The 6,321-nt window shown below is 39.8% G+C and overlaps 1 pseudogene; it reads left to right on the top strand.

Annotated features, from left to right (window-relative positions):
• The first annotated feature begins 3,421 nt into the window (after positions 1–3,421).
• LOC102857949 lies at positions 3,422–3,784 on the top strand (annotated as a pseudogene).
• The last annotated feature ends 2,537 nt before the right edge of the window (positions 3,785–6,321 follow it).

The following is a 6,321-nucleotide window of genomic DNA, read 5'->3' on the forward strand; positions in this document are numbered from 1 at the left end:
TGGAGAGGGACATCATGCTTGGGAGGGTGGAGGGACAGCGCAGGAGGGGAAGACCCTCTATGAGATGGATTGATTCGGTGACTGGGGTAATCAGGATGGGTGTGTCAGAACCAGTGCTGTTGGCACAGGATAAAGCAGGGTTTAGGGCTGTTGTGCATAGGGTCGCTATGAGTCGCAAACGACTCAATGGCACATAACAACAACAACAACGTAGATCAGCCCCTTAATTTTTTTCCAAGGCATGTTGTGGAACACTGTGCATGAATTATCTTATTTAATTGTTGTAGCAACTACGTAGTCAGACACAATTATTTTCCTTATTTTATGGATAAGAAATGCAGACTTCAAGAGGTTCATTACTGAGTGAATTTTTTGAGGCAACTGGTGCTGTTAATCTTTATATGAAGAAATCAGCAACATAAATGCCTTAGGACATACACATTATTGCAGTGCAATCAGTTTGGAGAAAACTTTCTAGAATATGTGGTGATGTATATTAGTGTCTGCCCTGTTGAAATTATTGTTGTTGTTGTTGTTGGACATGTCCAAAGTATGTTAGACGGAGCCTCATACCACCCGGTTTAACCCTTTCCAGGATGAATCTGTTTGTTTTCCTAGCAGTCCATGGTACTCTCAGTACTCTTCTCCAGCACTACAGCTCAAAGGCATCAATTCTCCTATCCTCTCTGATGCACAACAAGTGATTGCGAAGACCATGGCCTGTATCAAACACACCTTAGTCTCCAGAGAGAAACCATTGCTCTTCAGTACTTTGGAGAGGTCCCTAATAGCAGATTTTCCCATGGCAATGCACCTTTTAATTTCCTGGCTATTGGTGCCAAGAGTGTTGACTGTGGAGCCAAGCTAACTAAAGCTGTGAACAATCTCATTCTCTTCAACATCCACCCTGATGCTGCCAATTGGTCCAGTGGTGAGAATCTTTGTCTTCTTGACATTGAGCCTCAATCCATATTGGAGGCTGCAGTCCTTGTAGGTAAATTAAATAAGTGTGAACATGTATTCATGTTTATCAAGAATAAATATGAATGTCTATTGTAAAAAGAAAAAAAGCACATGGTATCAACGCTTTCTTCTCCCATTTGTGTTTTCTGTACTTTCAAAACTTTGTTTCTATCTGTGCCCTGGAACACAATGGTCCCTATTGGGTCGTTCACTTGACCTTGTAATCTGTATACCTTTAATTGTGCTAAGAAACTTGGCACATTCCAGAAATCCATATGACCACCCAAGATCTTTAAATGTTTACCCATCCTTATTAAACAAATCAATTTGGCATCTCTGGCTACCAGCTGGTTAAGACATTTCAGGCTGCTAACTTTTGCTGCCTTGGGTAATGGAGCTTCTCCAGAAAAATCCTGTCGTTTGCACCTGCCAGAGAAGACAACAAGCCAGGCTGCCATCAGTGGCCAAGTGCACAGGTGACTCTTTGCAGGGATCTGAGGGCGCATTTAATGAGGCCCTTGTCTCCAAGAGATGCTTCAGGTCCACCTCCAGATTGCAATCAAACAACAGCATTTCCTTGTCAAAGAAGAGACAGGAGCCTGAGGAGTAGAGGATCACAGCCACTCATTGCAGCCTTGAAGGTTTTTGACTGCTGCTACTAGGAACTGAAATAACAAGTCATTGAAAATTCTATAAATTGGGGGACATTATCTAATATAGTGTCAAAAGATTGGAAGGTTGGATCACTCAGGTTGGAAGACACTCAGAATACAAGAGGGGAAGAACATCCTGAAAGTAGAGTCTTCTTTAATGATGCAGATAGAGTAAAACTTCGGTCTAATAAAATACCTTCATTTGTGTTGTGTCAAGACTAAAAACGAGGGGAAATATTTATAAACGTTTATTAATCATTGGGAAGTAACATGTATGAAGTATCAGTCTAGGAAAATGAATAATTGTAAAAAAATAAATGGAATGAGCTTATACACTATGCCAAGAAGTTTTAAAAGACGGCTACTTGCCTAATGTGCAGGAAGAGATTCATAGATTTTTTTTCTATCCCCCCCAAAAAGGTGTTCCAACAGAATGCCGAAATTAACCACACTATCATATATATTTCATTTTTATTACCTTTTTCCTGGTGAAAATTACACAGCACCAGGTATAAAGAGAGATTTTTACCATAGGGGCGTTTTGTATTCAGAATCCATAATAAATATTTCTATTCAGACATTTTCATTGCTACAGATATTTGGTTGGTTGATTTATATGCTTGGAATGAAACAATTGTCATTAATGTAAAAAGCAGCACTTAACAAGTACTTTTTTAAATGTTTTTTATTAATGATTTTTCTAGTGCAACTTGTATATTTTTACAGCATATTTTCTACATTTATTTTTCCTCCCGTTCATTCATTGTTGCACATTTTCTTTCCTGCCCACCCCTTCTCCCAATTTCGTTTTTCTCTTTGAAGAAAAAAAATTCTTTCACTCTTATACAATCACACAGACGTCCAGTCCACAGTCCACCTTACTATGCATTTCTTTTTCTGTAGTCTTGTCATGAAAATAATACCTAAGTGACTGGAACAGTTTTCCTTTAATAATGCAACACTACTTCTTGGTCTGGAACCCAAGCCACGTAACATAATGTTTAGATTTTTCTCTGCCTTTTCCTTTTAATACTGCATTTCTAACCGTTTAATCAGAAATTATTTTAGCATTGCAATAAAAAAACCCAAACTTTGTTAAATAGTAAATCATCTGTCATAGTGATTTTCAAACGTCCTTTTATAACAAAGGTATCTGGAAATTGTGCAGGCACACACATATTTAGAGTGAAGGAAATAGAACATGGAGAAGTCTGCTAGAGCACTAACTTCCCTTCTGGTCCTCCAGACTCTTCCATATCTCCTAGAACATCTGTGTCCAGGAAATTTTTCCAGGGCTAGAATTCAGTCATCTGTCTTCAGGCCAGTCTACAGAGTCCTTCTGTGCTCCACTGAGCACTCACTAATGTGATGCACTCAGGTGAGGGGACTGTCAACCCTGCTTTCATAATGGATTCCATCAGATGTACCTGTAGAGAAACTTCCTGGTGATAAACACAGAGCCCCAAAGTAAAGGACACCTGGCCCTCTTTGGTGTCACTGTGTGTGCTTTTCTCTTGGCATAATAATTAGAGCTGCCTTCTAAAGAGTGAACCTTAATGGTGATGTAAACTGAGTTAGGATGACACTATTTGTTTGGTGTACTTAGAAAGCTTTCCAGTATAGGTAACCTCAAAACATTCAATACAAAGGTTAGTGTCATAGAGACATTGAATCAAGGTTTCAAACTGCCAAAAATCTACTTCTTTCTGAAGCAGATAAAATTCTTTAAAATCTAAAGTCAATTGTGAAATTCATAAGAAATTGAGGACCTGAGGTCGTGTAGTAGTGTTTGCAGAGCTGTTAGGATGAACGCTCCTCAGGCCTTCCAGGCCTTCCAGTCTTTCCTGCTCTTCGAAGGTGAGAAGAAGATCACCATTAACAAGGACACCAAGGTACCTAATGCCTGTTTGTTCACCATCAACAAAGAAGACCACACACTGGGAAACATCATTAAATCACAGCTGCTGAAGGACCCACAGGTGCTGTTTGCTGGCTACAAAGTGCCCCACCCCTTGGAGCACAAGATTATCATCTGAGTGCAGACCGCACCTGACTACAGCCCCCAGGAGGCCTTCACCAATGCCATCAGAGACCTCATCAGCGAGCTGTCCCTGCTGGAGGAGCGCTTCCGGGTGGCCATCAAAGACAAACAAGAAGGAATCGAGTAGAGGACTGGAAGGAATCAAGATCCTCCCCTCTGCTGGACACCTCTCTCTGGGAACCAGGAGAGACTTCGGCAGGCTGTGGCCCTCCTTGTGAGATACCCCACGAGCCCCTCACCTGACACTTCCATCTCTTGTACATATATGTTATCTTCCAAATAAAGTGTGACAGAGAGAAAAAAAAAGAAATTGAGGACCTATAAAAAATAGAGGGTCTAACTTGATCGATGATAATTGCTTTGAGGGTCTTGAGCTGTAGAAAAGCCACCTACCCGTGCAAACATGAATTGTGATAATAACTGAATGTGGTGAGAGATATTTATACAAGGTTACACTTACATTTGACATGATAGAGTCAGTCATCTGACAGCCCTGTTTACCATTGTCTGTCTGCTCCAGTGGTACATTTCTGGGAGCCCACAATCCAGTGAACATGGTGATGACACAGCCCATGCCCTGGCTAGTCTAGTGTTGATAGCCTATGCCAATAAAATTTTGTTGAAGCTTTTTCAAAGACTGCTGGAACAGTACATCCAGAAGAGGGATATCAGTGGATGAAAGAAGATTTGCCAGAAAGATGTTTGTTGTTTTTTAAGTCCCGCTTAGCAGCCTTATCAATAGCAGATCTAAACTTTACAGTATCCTGCACCATCCTCACAATTTCTCTCTTTCTCAAACCCATTGTGATAGTCACTGTGTCAGTCCATCTTGCTGAGGAATTTCCTCTCATTTTCTGACCCTCTTCCTTACCCAGAGTCATTTCTCTCTACAAGCATTGGTTGCTCCTAAGAATATACACAAAGTAACATGCAATTTCAACATCCTTGCCTCTAAGGAGCATTCAAGGCAGATGTGTTTGTTCTTTTAGCAGTCCATGATGTATTTAATAATACTCACCAAGACTGTAATCCAAAGGTTTCAGTTATTCAGGTTTCTTTCTTAAATATTTCTCCAGTCTTCAGACTTCTCAAATACACAGGGAGCAATTTAAAATACATGGCTTGGATTAGGGATACCTTAGTTTTAAAAATGACATCCTTGTTTTTTAGAACTTTGGAGAAGAGCTAGACAGCAGATTTCCATAGTGAAACACATGTTTTGTTGTTGTTATCCAATTAAAATGAAATCATTGACAATTCCTGTCTTTTCTTCATCTAATGTTGCCTGTTGGTCCAGAGGTAAGGATTTTTTTTTTTAAGTTATAAAAGGATTTTATTTGTGGTGATAATAAAACCTTAAGTAGTGAATATTAAATCGTGTTTAGAAGTTTTTTGGTCATCAAATACACCAAAAATGTCTCATCGACACCTTTTTTTCCTAAAGCCTTCAGCAGTCTGCCATGTTACCTAATAATTTTCTTGCTCTAGTCCATAGAGAGAGACCAGTTGGCTTGGTGGACTGAAAATGATTCTACCAAGCCAAAGGTGGGAAACTCTAATCTGCGGCCCTCAGGCCTGTTTTTAATTGTTTTTGGTTAAACATTCTTCTTGGTCGTATAGCCCTGGTGTGTCCACTTGCTATACAGAGATAACTTGTGGTTGCTGTGAAGCTGAACACTGTGACACTGATGTGTCAAATTTGATAATGGTTACCCATGGTGGACAGTGTTTGGTGGTGCTCCCCGATTAAAACAAGCTTGGAAGCAGGAGTGGCACCCGCTTCCATAAAAAGCTTGCCTCTGGAAACCCTATGATCCTGGAGAAAGGATGAAAGTCACATAAGTGTCGAGGACTTTTCATTCATAGAGCCTATGACTCGACGGCACTCAACAACAATAGTTCATGGCCTCTTCATTTTGTCTTTATCCAGTTTTCTAATTCATATGCTTTATCTTTTTTCTACTATTTTTTATTTTAATGACAGTTTACAGAGACTTTGGATTTCCATTCATTCATTTTTGCACACTTTCTTCCCTGCCCTCCCACAGTTTGCTTTTCTCTTTAAAAAGAAAAAAAAAATATGTTTTTCTTTGTTATACAATTCCCCTGCCCCTTAGTCCACTCCACAATACAGCTTTCATTCTGGACTTTTGTCATGACAGTAATACTTAATCATATATTCCTCCTGAACAGTTGTCTCCCTCATCTATTTTAAGCAGTATACATTATTTATCCCCTCTAGTTTCCCCACAACCCTGATGTCAGTCACGCTTTACAAAAGTGGCACTATACAGTATTGTCCTTTATTGACTGAGATATTTCACTCAGCATAATGTCCTCCAGGGTGATGTATTTTGTATATATTTCATGAGTTCCTTGTTTTTCAATGCAGCGTAGTATTCCATTGTGTGAATATACCGCAGCAGCTTCTCTATCCATTCTCTGTCCACTTAGGTTGTTTCCAACTCCTTGCTATTGTGAACAAAGCAGTGATAAACATGGGTGTGTATATATCTGCCTGGGTGGCAGTTCTTTAGGGTATATTCCCAGTAGTGGAATTCCTGGGTCAAATGATATTTCTATTTCCAACTTTTTGAGAGAGCACCATTAATACCTTCCATAGTGGGTGTACCATTTTACACTCCCAGCAACAGTGAATAAGGG

The sequence above is a fragment of the Elephantulus edwardii genome, unplaced genomic scaffold (assembly GCF_000299155.1).
Source record: "Elephantulus edwardii isolate Elephantulus edwardi_28Jun2011 unplaced genomic scaffold, EleEdw1.0 scaffold00560, whole genome shotgun sequence".
Classification (NCBI taxonomy): domain Eukaryota; kingdom Metazoa; phylum Chordata; class Mammalia; order Macroscelidea; family Macroscelididae; genus Elephantulus; species Elephantulus edwardii.